Source organism: Eriocheir sinensis, chromosome 1 (assembly GCF_024679095.1).
Source record: "Eriocheir sinensis breed Jianghai 21 chromosome 1, ASM2467909v1, whole genome shotgun sequence".
Classification (NCBI taxonomy): Eukaryota; Metazoa; Arthropoda; class Malacostraca; order Decapoda; family Varunidae; genus Eriocheir; species Eriocheir sinensis.
The window spans coordinates 3,482,019-3,497,018 of NC_066509.1; the positions used below are offsets into that span (position 1 = coordinate 3,482,019).

The 15,000-nt window shown below is 44.7% G+C and overlaps 1 long non-coding RNA gene across 4 annotated transcripts in view; it reads right to left on the minus strand.

The window, feature by feature from the left end:
* Positions 1 to 15,000, minus strand: part of LOC127009856 (uncharacterized) — an 87,511-nt gene that overhangs the window by 56,491 nt on the left and 16,020 nt on the right. For all 4 annotated transcript variants that reach the window (XR_007762487.1, XR_007762508.1, XR_007762501.1 and 1 more), the window contains exon 2: positions 14,495 to 14,595. This is a non-coding gene — a long non-coding RNA (uncharacterized LOC127009856). The remainder of the gene's footprint in view (positions 1 to 14,494; positions 14,596 to 15,000) is intronic.

The window sequence follows — 15,000 nt, forward strand, 5'->3', positions numbered from 1 at the left end:
TAACTGACTAACTGACTGACTGATTGGGTGACTGATTAACTGACCGACTGACTGGTTGAATGGCTGATTGATTGGGTGACTGGAAGGGTGACTGACTGACTGATTGGGTGACTGACTAACTGACTGACTGACTGGGTGAAATGGCTTACGAAAGAGTGACAGGCAGAACAGTATGATTTTAGGGGAGGTATAGAAAGAGAATGAAGGAAGGAAAAAAGAAAAACAAGAAAAGAATGAAGAAAAAAAGAAAGAAAATAGGAATATTGCACCATACATAACACCACCATCACCACCACCACCACCACCACCACCACCGCGACAAGTAACACAGGATAACATTTGCTGATGGAGGAACAACACACAAGATAACGTACACACACACACACACACACACACACACACACACACAAAGCTGATAACACACACAACATATACACACTTACAGCCCACCATCCTCCCCTGTATGTGTGTGTGCCGCCCCAGCACCTCACCGTTTTGGCTTAAGATACCAACAATATCAGGAAGGTCAACACACACACACACACACACACACACACACACACACACACACACACACACACACGTTAATTACACTTATATTTAACGAATGGATGACAAAGAAGTAAACGAGGAAAAAGAAAGAAAGAAAGAAAGAAAGAAAGAAAGAAAGAAAGATAAGAGAAGAAAAATTATCAAAAAAAAAAAAAAAAACGAGAACAAAATAAAGAAACATAAATAGATAGACAGATAGATACATATAGATAGAGAGAGAGAGAGAGAGAGAGAGAGAGAGAGAGAGAGCATAGATTGATAAGAGTCGGTGTTTTTGAAGATAAAGATAGCCGCTGATTTAGGTGAAGAAGAAGCAATATAATGTTTAGTGTAGCGTGATACGTGGACTGGGGTGGAGGGGGGGTGGAGAGAGGGGGAGAGAGAGGGAGAGAGGGAGAGGGAGGGAGAGAGGGTAGGATAATGGTAAAGGGAGAGGGAGGGAGGGAAGGGAGAAGGGAGGAGAAGAAGGAGGAGGGGAGGGAGGAAGAGGAGGAAGGTAAGGAAGAAAGGGGAAGAGGAGAGGCGAAAGGAGAGGAGAGAAGAAGAGAGGCGTGAGAGAGGGAGGAGAGAGAGAGAGAGAGAGAGAGAGAGAGAGAGAGAGAGAGAGAGAGAGAGAGAGAGAGAGAGAGAGAGAGAGAGAGAGAGAGAGAGAGAGAGAGAGAGAGAGAGAGAGAGAGAGAGGAGAGAGAGAGAGAGAGAGAGAGAGAGAGAGAGAGAGAGAGAGAGAGAGAGAGAGAGAGAGAGAGAGAGAGAGAGAGAGAGAGAGAGAGAGAGAGAGAGAGAGAGAGAGAGAGAGAGAGAGAGAAACCAGAGAAAGAGAACGAGAGAAAGAGAGAGGGAGATAACAGAGAAAGCATAAACAGATCATCAACAACAACAACAACAACAACAACAGGTAACCGAGAGAGAGAGAAAGAGAGAGAGACTTCCGGTGAGAGAGAGAGATCGAGATAAAGAAAGCTCGAGAGAGAAAGGAAAAAAAAGAGAGAAAGAAGAGAGAGGAGGAGGAGGAGGAGGAGGAGAATGGCGAATGGAAAGGGAAGGAAACTCATCTTACTGTTCATCTCCTCCTCCTCCTCCTCCTCTTCCCGGCCACAAAGGGACTAATACACAGGGAATAGGGAGTGAAGTGGACGCATTGTGGAGTAAGTGGATTACGCTGGAGCTTCCTGTCTTGAGGGAGTCACTCGATGGGAAGGGAGAAGGGAGAAGGGAGGGAGGGAGGGAGGGAGGGAAAGAGGGAACTGGGTGAAGAGGGAAAGAGATGGTGAGGGAAGAGAAGGCAAGGGAAGAGGAAGGAAAGAGAAGGGAGAAGATAAGGGAGAGAGAAGGGAAGGGAGGGATTGTGGGGAAGGAAGGGAGGGAGGGTGAGAGGGAAAGAGATGGCGAGGGAAGAGAAGGGAAGGGAAGAGGAAGGAAAGAGAAGGGAGAAGATAAGGGAGAGAGAAAGGGAGGGGAAGGAAGGGAGGGAGGGTGAAAGGGAAAGAGATGTTGAGGGAAGAGAAGGGAAGGGAAGAGGAAGGAAAGAGAAGGGAGAATGTAAAGGGAGGGTAAGGAAGGAAGGGAGGGAGGGTGAGAGGGAAGGAAACTGGGTGATTGAGGGAGAGATGAGGGAGAGAGAAGAGGGAAGAGGGAAGGAAAGAGAGAGAAGGTAAGGGGAAGGGAGGGAGGAAAAGGTAGGGAAGAAAGAGAAGGGAAAGAGGGAGAAGGGAAAGAGAAGGAAAGGGAAGAGGAGGAGGGAAAGAAGGGAGGGAGAGAAGGGAACAATGGAAAAGAGAGAAGGGAAATAAAGGAAAAAAGAGAAAGGATAGGAGGAAAATAGAAGGAAAAGGAGAAGAGAAAGGAAGGAAGGAAGGCAGAGAAGAAGAAAGAAAGGAAGGAAAAAGAACGACCTAAGAAAAGTGAGAAAAGGAAGGGAAGGAAAAGAAAAAAAATCAATTAAACAACAGGAAAGAAGAAGAAGAAGAAGAAGAAGAAGAAGAAGAAGAAGAAGAAGAGGAAGAAGGGAGTAATATTGATGGAAGAAAACGATTAAGATGACAGGGGAAGGAAAAATGAAGTAGAGAGAGAGAGAGAGAGAGAGAGAGAGAGAGAGAGAGAGAGAGAGAGACGGGACACATTACACCGTGAAGTCGGAGATCACGTGACACCGCCCGCAGAGGAACAACAACAACAACAATAATAATAATAATAATAATAATAATAATAATAATAATAATAATAATACCAGAAAGAAATAATAAAATAAAATAACACTACTTCTACTACTACCACTACTACTACTACTACTACTACTACTACTACGAATTTGATCCTGTAATAAACTCGTTTCGCTTTAACAAGTAACATACCACTCTCTCTCTCTCTCTCTCTCAGTCAGTCAGTCAACACCTTCCCCTCCACCCCTATATAGTCAGTCAGTCAGTCAGTCAATTCCCCCTTCCCTTCCACCCCCACCCCCCACCCAGTCAGTCAGTCAAACAGTTAACCACCCCACCTATCCCTCCACCCCTCACCCCCACCCAATTAGTCAGTCAAACCCCCCCCCCCCTTTCCCCTCCATCCCCCATCCCCCACCCAGTCAGTCACCCAGTTAGTCAGCCACCTCCCCCCCCACCCCCCAGCCAGTCAGTCAACTCCCTTCCCCCTCCCCCCACTCAGTCAACCCCTCTCCCCACCCCTCCCCCCACCCCCAGTCAGTCAGCCCGTCGGTCGGTGCCACAAGACGCGGCTATAATGTAAACAAAGCGATCCTGTTTGTTTTTGTTTGTGCCCGTGTGTTCGTGTGTCCGTGTGTGAGGCTGATGCCCGCACAAACACCGACAAACAAACAAACAAACAAACACACGTGGGAGCATACACAGCGCCCGGCTCACACACACACACACACACACACACACACACACACACACACACGCTAATTTTCGTTGTTACTGAACCTCATCGACTTTCTCCCTCTTCTCTCCTTTCCTCCCCTTTCTCTCCCTCCTTCCTCTTCTTCCTTTCTTCCCCCTTCCCCTTTTTGCCCTCCCTCCTTCCTCTTCTTCCTTTCTTCCTTCCTCCTTTTCCCTCCTCTTCCTCCCTCTTTTCCTCTCCTTCTGCCTTCCCTCCTTTTCCCCCCCCTTCTCCCTCTTCTTCCTTTCTTTTCCCTTCCCTCCTTTTCCCCTCCCTTCTCCCTCTTCTTCCTTTCTTTCCCCTTCCCTCCTTTTCCCCTCCCTCTTCTTCCTCCCTCTTTTTCCTCTCCTTCTCCCTTCCCTCCTTTTCCCCACCCTTCTCCCTCTTCTTCCTTTCTTTTCCCTTCCCTCCTTTTCCCCTCCCTTCTCCCTCTCCTTCCTTTCCTTCCCCCTTCCCTTCTTCTCCCTTCCTCTTTTTCCCTCCATAACGTATCTATTTCACCTCCTATCTTCATTTTATATCCTCCTCTTCCACAGTTTCTCTCCCTTCCTTCTCCCTCCTCCTTTTTCCTCTTCTCCCTCTCTTCTTTTCCTCCTCCCTCACCTCCTTTTCTTCATTCATAATTCTCCTTTCCTTTTCTTTCTTTCTTTCTTTCTTTCTTTCTTCCTTCCTTCCTTCCTTCTCTCTATTCTCCTCTAACTTTATCCACCACCACCCTTTTCACCACTATGAAAAAAAGAAAAAAAGAAAAAAAACTTCCATGGCATTATTTAATCTACTTATTATCACTGTTGTTTTGTAGCAGCTGTTGTTGTTGTTGCTGTTTTTTGTTATTATTATCATTAGTGTGTGTGCGTGTGTGTGTGTGTGTGTGTGTGTGTGTGTGTGATTGTGTGTGCACTCTCTCTCTCTCTCTCTCTCTCTCTCTCTCTCTCTCTCTCTCCCGGGGTGTGAGGGGAGAGAGAGCAGACCCTTCAGCGGGGTGATAATGCGTGCGATGGGGCGATACCTAAGGGGAGAAGAGGGGAGAGGAGGAGGAGGAGGAGGAGGAGGAGGAGGAGGAGGAGGAGGAGGAGGAGGAGGAGGAGAAGCTTAACAACGGGGTACAAGGAAGCAGGAATGTTAAAGTAGATATGGAGGAGGAGGAGGAGGAGGAGGAGGAGGAGGAGGAGGAGGAGGAGGAGGAGGAGGAGGAGGAGGAGGCGGAGGAGGAAAGGGAGAAGCGAGTTATTGAGAGGCATAGAAGGAGGGAAGGAGGTAAAGAAGGATGAATGAAGGGAGGAAAGAAGAGGAAGAATGAAGTGAATGGGAGAAGAAGGGAAGAGAAGAGAGGGAAGAGAGAAGGAATGAAGGGAGGAAGAGATAAAAGAAATAAAGGAAGGAGGAGAGAAATCAGGGAGAAGATGAGGGAGAGAAGGGAAGGGAGGTAAGGGGAGAGGGGGAAAGGGGAAAGGTTAAAGAGGTGAGGGGGGGGGTCAGGGGGGGTCGGGGGGGGGTGAGGGCAGGGGTCAGGGGGCGTCAGCACTTCGGACATGTGTAATTATGAGAACCTCTGTAAACACTCCCTGCTCTGGTCATGTTACCCCCTCCCCCCTCCCCTTTCCCCCCTCCTCCCTCCCTGACTCCCCCTCCCTCCCTTACTACCCCCCCCCCCCTCACTCACCCCTTCTTTTCTTCTTGCTCCTCCCTTTCTTTCTCTCTCTTTTATTTCTTCTTTTTTCTCATCCTTTCCTCCCTTTCTCATCTCCTTTCTTCTTCTTCCTCCTCTCTTTTTCTCCTTCCCTTGCTCCTTTCTTTCTCTCGTTCAGCTTTCTTCTTTCTCCCTTACTTTTCTTCTTTTCTTCCTTTTTTCTCCTATTTTCCTGTTTTTTCTGTGTTTTTTTCGCCTTTTTTCATTATTTTCTTCATATTCTAATTCATATAATTTCTTTCTTCATTGTTTTTGTTATTGTTATCTTCCTTGTTTTATTCTCCTGGTTTTCTTTTCTTCTTTTCTTCTTCCTATTGTTTGTCTTTTCTTCTATCTTCTTCGCCCTTTTCTTTTTCTCCGTATTTCTCTGTCTATCGTTTGCGTTATTCCTATTCTCCCCTTCTTGTTTCCCTCCTCCTCCTCCCCCTCCTCCTAATCTCTTTTTGAAATGCAAACAAACTCAAGAATTAAAAATAACGGTTTCCCCATTCAGTCAAATCGATGTAGCACAGACATTGGAAGGAGTTTCTTTTCAGAGTAGTAAATGCGAAAACCATCAACTCCTTAAGAAATCAAATCGACCGTCATTTCGTTGCGACAGGAGTAAATTGAATACCGAGGCGCTTTCATTAAATCACCATAGCGGGCAACCTCGTAATGAGCCAATAGGCCTTCTGTTGCCTGCATTTCCATGTTTCCATGTTTCCTCCTCCTCCTCCTTCTCCTCTTCCTCCTCTCATGGGTTTTCTTTTGTCGGGAGATTATGTCGAGGTGAGCCATTAAAACTCTCCCACGCCTCCTCCTTCCACACATCTCCCTGTTATCATTCCGTCTGTTCCCCTGTTTCCTCCTCCTCCTCCTCCTCCTCCTCCTCCTCCTCCTCCTCACATACCTCTTCCCTCCCTCTCCCTCGTCTGTTCTCTCCTCCTCTTCCTCCTATATTCCTCTTCTTCCTACATTTCTCTTCCTCATCCATTCCTCTTCTCCCTACGTCCTCTTCCTTCTCCCTCTTCCTCTTGTTTTCTTCAATGCGCAATCGCCTCTTCCTCTTCCCTTCAACACATATCTCCCTGTTCCTCCCTTTCTCTTCACATCTCCTTCCTCTTCCTTCTCCCTTCAATATATATCTCCCTTTCTCCTCCCTTTCCTTCCTCTACACTCATATTCCCTCCCTGTTCTTTCTCCTCCCTTCTTTCCCTGCTCTCCTCCCTCCTCCGTACTCATCTCCCTGTTCCTCCCTTTCTCCTCCCTTCAAAACACATCTCCCTGTGACTCTTTTCTCCTCCCTGCAACACACATCTCCTCCCTTCCCATTCTCGCTCTCAAGAGTCACCTCCTCCTCCCTATCTTCTCCCTTTTCCAAACACCTCCCTTCTTTCTCCCTTCAACATATCTCCTCCTTCCTCCCCCCTCCCCCCCTCTTCCCTCCTCCACCCCTCTTCCCGCCCCCCCCATTGCCCGATGAAGCGAATAATGGTCAACAAAAGTAGCAATTCCCTTAGTCTTCCCGCCCGCCCCTTGTTAGAACCTTACCAGCGGGAGGAGGAGGAGGAGGAGGAGGAGGAGGAGGAGGAGGAGGGAGGTAGTTACATACAGGATGGGAGAGGAGAGGCGTGGCGTGGAGGAAGGGAGGGAGGGAAGAAAGAGAGTAAAAATGAAGAGGGAGAGAGAGGGAGGGAGAGGAGATGAGAGGGAGGGAGGAGGAAAAGAAAAAGAGGGGAAACGAAGATACAGAGAAGGAGAAGAGGAGAGAAATGAGGAAGAGAGAGGGACAGAGATGGAAGAGACAGGAAGGGAGGAAGAAGAAAGGGAGAAAGTGATAACGAGATATAAAGAGGAGGAGGAGGATTTAAAGGAAGGGAGAAGAAAGGGAGGAATGGAAGGAGAGAGATGGGAGAGACAAGGAAGAAGGAAGAGGAAGAGAAAATGAAGAGGAGGAGGAGACAGAAGGAAAGGAGAAGGAATGGAGGAAGGGAGAAAGGAAGGGAAAAGGAGGAAAAAAGGAAGAGGGGGGTTGGGAAAAGACTGGAAAAAGGAAGAGGAAGATTGGAGAGGAGGAGGCAGGAGGCAGGGAGGTAGGGAGGGAAAAAGAGAGGAAGAAAGGCCAAGGAGGGAGAAAGGGAGGGAGGGAGGGAGGTAAAGAGGGAGGGAGAGGAAAAATTGGCGGTGGCTTTTCCTTTCCGGGCAATAATTAGCAGCAGAGGACAGGTAACCGACGGGAAAATGGCCTCCTCCTCCTCCTCCTCCTCCTCCTCCTCCTCTTCTTCCTCCTCTTCCTCCTCTCCTCTCGTTTTTCCATTTTTCTTTTGTTCTTGCTTCGTTCCTTTTTTCTTTTTTCTTCCTTCCTTCCTTCCCTCCTCCTTTTCCTTCTCTCTTTCTTCCTTTTTCTTTTTTTCTTTTTTTTTTTTTTTTCTATTTTCTTCTTTCGTTCCTTCTTTTCCCCTTCTTCCTTCAAGGACTACACACACACACACACACACACACACAAACACACATACACACACGCTGAAAAAGGGAGACAAAAAGAGAAAAAAAGAAAAAAAAAGAGGAAAAAAGAAAAGAAGAGAAAAAAGCGTAAACATTTATAAGGCGTAACATATCAGCGTGAGGGAGGAACACAAATTAGCGTGAGGGAGGAAGGCGAGAAGGGACACCTGACACCCTTGTTCCTCCCGCTCCTCCTCCTCCTCCTCCTCCCGCCCTGACGATAGTAAACAACGCTGCTTCTCCCTACTACTACTACTACTACTACTACTACTACTACTACTACTACTACTACTACTACTACTACTACTACTACTACTACTACTACTACTACTTTCCTCTCTTATTTTCTTCCTTCCATATTTTTTCTTCCTTTCTCTCCTCTTCCCCTTTCTTCCTTCCTCTCCTTTTCTTCCTCTCTTCTTCTTCCATCCTCTCTCTCTCTCTCTCTCTCTCTCTCTCTCTCTCTCTCTCTCTTTTCTTTTCTCTTTTTAATGTTTATTATTTTCTTTATTTTTTCTTGTTTTTGTTTTTATTTGTTTTCTCTATCATTTTTTTTCTTTTTTCTCTTTGTTTATCGTCTCGTATTTCCTCTTCTTTGTCTTCTTCGTTTTCTTCTTCTTCTTCCAATTTTTTCTCTTTTTGTTTTTGCTCTTCTTTTTTTTATCATCATTATCATCATCCTCCTTTTCTTAATTTCCTTCTTCTTCTTCCGTACTTCTTCATCTTCATCATCATCTTGCATTTTCTTCTACATATATTTCCCGTTTCTCTCATCCTCTTGACACCTCCTTTCGCCCTCCTCCTCCTCCTCCTCCTCCTCCTCCTCTGTCATGTCTTCTCCTTAAGTGTCTTCTAATTATGTATGTGTCCTTCCTTCCTTGGTGCGGTGTCTCGTTTCGTTGTGTTTGGTGTGAAGGCGGTGTTTGTCTGTGTTTTTCTGGCTGTCATGTGTCCTTATGTATCATTGTATGTGTCTTCAGTATGTGTCTTGTATGTGCTATGTGTCCTGTCTGTTTTTCTGGCTGTCATGTGTCCTAATGTGTCCTCTATGTGTCTTCAGTATGTGTCTTGTATGTGTTATGTGTCCTGTCTGTTTTTCTGGCTGTCATGTGTCCTAATGTGTCTTGTATGTGTTATGTGTCGTGTCTCTTTTTCTAACTGTCATGTGTCCTAATGTGTCCTCTATGTGTCTTCAGTATGTGTCTTGTATGTGTTATGTGTCCTGTCTGTTTTTCTGGCTGTCCTGTGTCCTTATGTGTCCTCTATGTGTCTTCAGTATGTGTCTTGTATGTGTTATGTGTCCTGTCTGTTTTTCTGGCTGTCATGTGTCCTAATGTGTCCTCTATGTGTCTTCAGTATGTGTCTTGTATGTGTTATGAAGAAAGATACACAGACAGACAAAGACGAAAGAACAGAAAGTACAGAAAAGGAGAAAGCGGAGAAAATGAAGGAAAAGGAAGAGAAAAAAAAAGAGAAAAAAAATACAGATGAGAGAGAGAGAGAGAGAGAGAGAGAGAGAGAGAGAGAGAGATGAAAAAACAGAACATATTGAGAGAGAGGCAGGGAAGGGAGAGACAGAACCGGGGCAAGGAGAGGAGAGGAGAGGGAGGGATGGACGAAGCAGCACGGGGGGAGGTAGGGGGAGGTAGGAGGTCCAGGGCTAAGGGGGTCGTTCTCTCCTCTTCCCCCCCCTCCCCCCCCCCTCGCTCTCTCTTCCCCCGTGGCTGTTGGCGCGATCACAAATATTTAATATAACACTCAATGGTCCATAACGCGGAGGCTAAATATTTTCCGGACTCCATGCGACAAAAGACACAATTTCAAAGACTTTATTTGACAGTTCGAGCGAAAGGGACGGAGGCCAAGAGGAAGGGGGGGGGAGGAGGAGGAGGAGAGGGGATGATATAGAGGAGAAAGGAGGTGCGGGAGAGGGAAAAGAGAGAGAGAGGAGAAGAATTAGGAGAGAGAGAGAGAGAGAGAGTGTGTGAATGAGAGAGGTGGTCAGTCAGCCAGTCACTCCCTCTCTCTCTCTCTCTCACCATTGTTAAAGGAGTGAACATGATGGAGGAGAGTGACGCCCTTCTAACTTAGGCTGTTGATGATGATGATGATGATGATGATGGTGATGGTGGTGATGATGCAAGGGGAAGAGAAGGACAGATGAAGAAGTGAGAGGAGGGTAAGACAGGAGATAATGATGGTGGAGAAAGGGGAAAATAATGATGGAATAATATAGAAAATAACGTACGAGTGGAGAGGAAGAAAGATATAAATGTGAGGAAAGAAGAAGGAAGAGAAGAGGAAAGGGAAGCAGAGAAAAAAACAATTTGAAGATAGAAAAACAAAAAAGAAAAACAAAACAAAACAAGAAAAAAAGAAACCATTATGAGTGAGGAAGAAAATAAGAAAATGTAAAAAAAAAAAATAATAATAATATGTGACCCCCCAAAAAACATCAAGAAAGAAAACAAAAAAAGAAAAACAAAAACAAAACAAGAAAAAAAGAAACCATTATGACTGAGGAAGAAAATAAGAAAATGTAAAAGAAAAAAAAATAATATGTGACCCCCAAAAAACAACATCAAGAAAGAAAACAAAAAAAGAAAAACAAAAACAAAACAAGAAAAAAAGAAACCATTATGAGTGAGGAAGAAAATAAGAAAATGTAAAAAAAAAGAAAATAATATGTGACCCCCCAAAAAACAACATCAAGAAAGAAAACAAAAAAAGAAAAACAAAAACAAAACAAGAAAAAAAGAAACCATTATGAGTGAGGAAGAAAATAAGAAAATGTAAAAAAAATAAAAATAGCATGTGACCCCCAAAAACAACAACATCAAGAAAGAAAACAAAAAAAGAAAAACAAAAACAAAACAAGAAAAAAAGAAACCATTATGAGTGAGGAAGAAAATAAGAAAATGTAAAAAAAAGAAAAATATGACCAAAAAACAACATCAAGAAAGAAAACAAAAAAGAAAAACAAAAACAAAACAAGAAAAAAAGAAACCATTATGAGTGAGGAAGAAAATAAGAAAATGTAAAAAAAAAAGAATATAATATGACCCCCCAAAAAACATCAAGAAAGAAAACAAAAAAAGAAAAACAAAAACAAAACAAGAAAAAAAGAAACCATTATGAGTGAGAAAGAAAATAAGAATATGTAAAAAAAAAAAGAAAATAATATGTGACCCCCAAACAACAACATCAAGAAAGAAAACAAAAAAAGAAAAACAAAAACAAAACAAGAAAAAAAGAAACCATTATGAGTGAGAAAGAAAATAAGAAAATGTAAAAAAAAAAAAAAATCCTGCAATAAAGAAAAAAGAAAAAAAGAAAATCATTAAAGAACAGAATAAAAAAAAACAAGAAAAGGAAAAACAAAACAAAACAGGCGTCAAGATAAGAAAACCACTGCAAGGGAGAGAAAACTGTGTAAATAAGGGAGAAAGGGTGATAAAGGGAGAAGGAAGGGAGAGATCAACAAAGGGGGAGGAGGCACAAACACACGAGGAAGGGAGTAAGGGAAGGGAAGGGAGGAAAAAGAGGAAGGGAGAAAAAGAAAAAAAGAGGAAAGAGCAAAGGAAGGAAGAAGAGGAATGGAGGAAATAGGGGGATGGAAGAGGAGAAGGATGGGAGGAAGGGAGAAGAAAAGAATGAGGAAAGAGGAAAGAAAGGAAGAGGAGGAATGGAGGAAAGGGGGGAGGAAGAGGAGAAGGATGGGAGGAAGGAAGGGGAATGAAAGGAAAGGAGAAATTAAGGATATTTGAAGGAAGGAAGGAAAGAAGGGAGGATGAAGGGAAACAGGAGGAAGGAAGGAAGGAATGGAAAGAGAAAAGAAAAGAAAGAAAAAAGGAAGGAAAGGAAGGGAAGGAGAAGGGAAGGTAAGGAGGGATGAAGGGAACAGGGAGAAAGAGGAGAAGGAGAATGAAGACAGAGAGGAAGGAAAAAAAGAAGGAAGGGAGGAAGGAAGGGATTAAAGAAAGGGAGACAGGGAGGAAGAAAACATTGGTAAGGAGGTGACGAGATATGAAGAAGGGAAGACAGTGAGGACAGATTGGAGGAGGAGGAGGAGGAGGAGGAGGAAGAGGATGAAGAAGAAGAAGAAGAAGAGGAGGAGGAGGAGGAGGAGGAGGTTATAGTACCTTTATCCTCTACTTGGGGAAGAGGCGTCATCCCCATCATCATTTAGGAGGAGGAGGAGGAGGAGGAGGAGGTGTTATGGCGCGTCTTGGCGGGCACGAGCTATAATAACCTCCTCCTCCTCCTCCTCCTCCTCTTGGGGCAGGCGGAGGGAGTCGAACGCGGGACGAAGAGGAGAAAAAAAAAAAAAATCGACCCTCATGAACAATGCTAAAAGGGAGAGAGAGAGAGAGAGAGAGAGAGAGAGAGAGAGAGAGAGAGAGAGAGAGAGAGAGAGAGAGAGATAGACTAATACTTAATAGACTCTTCTTCTCTCTCGAGAGAGAGAGAGAGAGAGAGAGAGAGAGAGAGAGAGAGAGAGAGAGAGAGAGAGAGAGAGAGAGAGAGAGAGAGAGAGAGAGAGAGAGAGAGAGAGAGAGAGAGAGAGAGAAGAGGGAGAGAGACGGACGGAGAAACGGAGGAAAGGTAGGGAGGAGGAGGAGGAGGAGAAGGAGGAGTAGGAGGAGGAGGAAAGGGAGGAGGAGGGAGAGAGGGAGCTTAGCAAATCAACCCATAGGAAGGAAAGGGAGAGTAAATGAGAGGGAGAGAAGGGAGGGAGGGAGGGAGAGAGAGAGAGGGAGAGATAGAGAGAGACATGATTTTAGGTGAAATGAAGAAGGGTATATCAAATTAGGTCATTGGAGAGAGAGAGAGAGAGAGAGAGAGAGAGAGAGAGAGAGAGAGAGAGAGAGAGAGAGAGAGAGAGAGAGAGAGAGAGAGAGAGAGAGAGAGAGAGAGAGATAGAGAGAGAGAGAAGAGGAAAGAGAGAGAGAGAGAGAGAGAGAAGAGAAGAGAAGAGAAGGAAAGAAGAGAAAAAAAGCAAAATAAAAAATAAACGAAGAGAAAAAAAAAAAAAAAAAATCGAAGAGAAAAGAAAAAAAGAAAGGAAAAGAAGAAGAGAAAAGAAAGAAGGGAGGAAAAAAGAAGAAAGAAGAAGAGAAGAAATGAGGCGACGGAAAGAGACGGAAAGGGGACGGTAAGGCGAACGAAGGGGAAGGGAAGGGAAGGGGAGGTAGACGGGGGGGAGAGGCCTTCTGCTGAGGGCCCTTCTTTCCTTCGCTGCACGTCAGGCCCCCAACTGGTCTTCCCAGACTGAAGGCGGCGGCCCTCACACCACCACGCTCGCTGGGCTGCAGGGAGAGCGTCAGCCGGCGGGAGGGAGGGAGGTTGAGTAGAGTAAGGGAGGGGGAGAAGTGTGGAGGGAGAGGGGAGATGTGTAGGGGAGATGGGGAGAAGAAGAGTAAAGAACGAATGGAAAAAGAGAAGTGGAGAGAAGGAGAGGGAGAGAGGGAAACGGGCGGAGAAGTGTTGGAGTAGAGATGAGCGGCGGGGAGATGGGGAGAACAAAGCGGGGAGAGGGAGAGGTGGGATAGAGAGGGGAGAGATGGAATGAAGTTGAGGGGAGTATGAGGAGAGGCGGAGAAGAGAAATGGAGAGAGGGAGAGAAATGTAAATGGGGGAGTAGAGAGGGGGAGAGGTGGAGAAGACATGGAGAGAGGGAGAGAGGAATGGTAGAAAGTGAAGAAGAAGAAGAGGAGGAAGAAGACGAGGAGGAAGAGGAGAAAGAAGACGAGGAGGAAGAGGAGGAAGAAGACGAAGAGGAAGAGGAGGAAGAAGACGAAGAGGAAGAGGAGGAAGAAGACGAAGAGGAAGAGGAGGAAGAAGACGAAGAGGAAGAGGAGGAAGAAGACGAAGAGGAAGAGGAGGAAGAAGGCGAGTAAATGTGAGACAAAGTGGAGAAGAGAAGGAGGAGAAACAGTAACCAGATAGGAGGTGAGGTATCAAGAGGAGGAGGAGGAGGAGGAGGAGGAAGACTTAGAGGTGCATACTCACTTTGGTTTTTCACGGTCGTAAACTCTTATCTCAGGTGAGTGTGTGTGTGTGTGTGTGTGTGTGTGTGTGTGTGTGTGTGTGTGTGTGTGTGTGTGTGTGTGTGTGTGTGTGTGTGTGTTATCTTCATTCAAACCAACACACAGTAAAAATTCTTCTCTTGATAATCCTCCTCCTCCTCCTTCTCCTCCTTCAGTCCTTCAATATAACAAAAGATAAATAAGTCTAGTCTCTTGCTGTACACTCAGTCAAAAAAAGTATCTTCCTTGGTCAATACATGTCTTGCTTCTCGCATTTCGTAAGACTCAGCGAAGAAAAGGTATGAACAAAACAAACAGGTAAGGTAAGGTAAGGTAAGGTAAGGTAAGGTAAGGTGATGTAAGGTATGGTAAGGTAAGGTAAGGTAAGGTAGGGTAAGGTAAGGTAAGGTAAAGTAAGGTAAGGTAAGGTGAGGTAAGGTAAGGTGAGGTAAGGTAAGGTAAGGTAAGGTAAGGTAAGGTAAGGTGAGGTAAGGTGAGGTGAGGTAAGATAAGGTAAGGTAAGGCAAGGTGTGGTGAGGTATTAAGGTAAGGTAAGGTAAGGTGAGGTAAGTTAAGTTAAGGTAAGGTAAAGTAAGTTAAGGTGAGGTAAAGTAAGGTAAGGTAAGGTGAGGTAAAGTAAGGTAAGATAAGGTAAGGTAAGGTGAGGTGAGGTAAGGCAAGGCAAGGTAAGGTAAGGTAAGATAAGGCAAGGTGAGGTAAGGTAAGGTAAGGTAAGGTAAAGTAAGGTAAGATAGGGTAAGACAGCCACAGAGGTAATAATAGAATAGAGATGATAACTGCTGTCGTAAATTACACCAAAGAAAGACAGGAAAGTACTCACCGTCTGTACATTTTTATTTCTCCGGCGTGGTTAATTTTAGCTCGCTTATCTGTCCTCGCGGTGAAGTGCAGCTCCGGCAGGCAAGGGAATGGATGTTGAAACTGAAACGGAGAGACAAACTCAGATGAAACAGAGATGAGGTAAATAAAAAGTATAGATATGCTCAGACGGAATCAGAAAGGCAATGAGGAACGGTAGAAATGAAGGACAACTAAAAAAAAAAATAATAAGAGGAACAGATTAATGGATACTCTGAAACTAGACGGGAAAACGCTCGTGTAGATGAAACAAATGCAACAAATAAGAATTGGATGATGAAACAGGATGAAAAGATAAATATGAACGGTAGAAACAGACAAAAAAAGGAAGAAATGGATAATGGGTGTTGAAGCTGAACGTGAAAAATAAAACTCGTAGAGGAAACAAATGCAAAAAATAGGAATTGGATGATGAAACAGGATGAAAAGATAAATATGAACGGTAGAAACAGACAAAAAAAGGAAGAA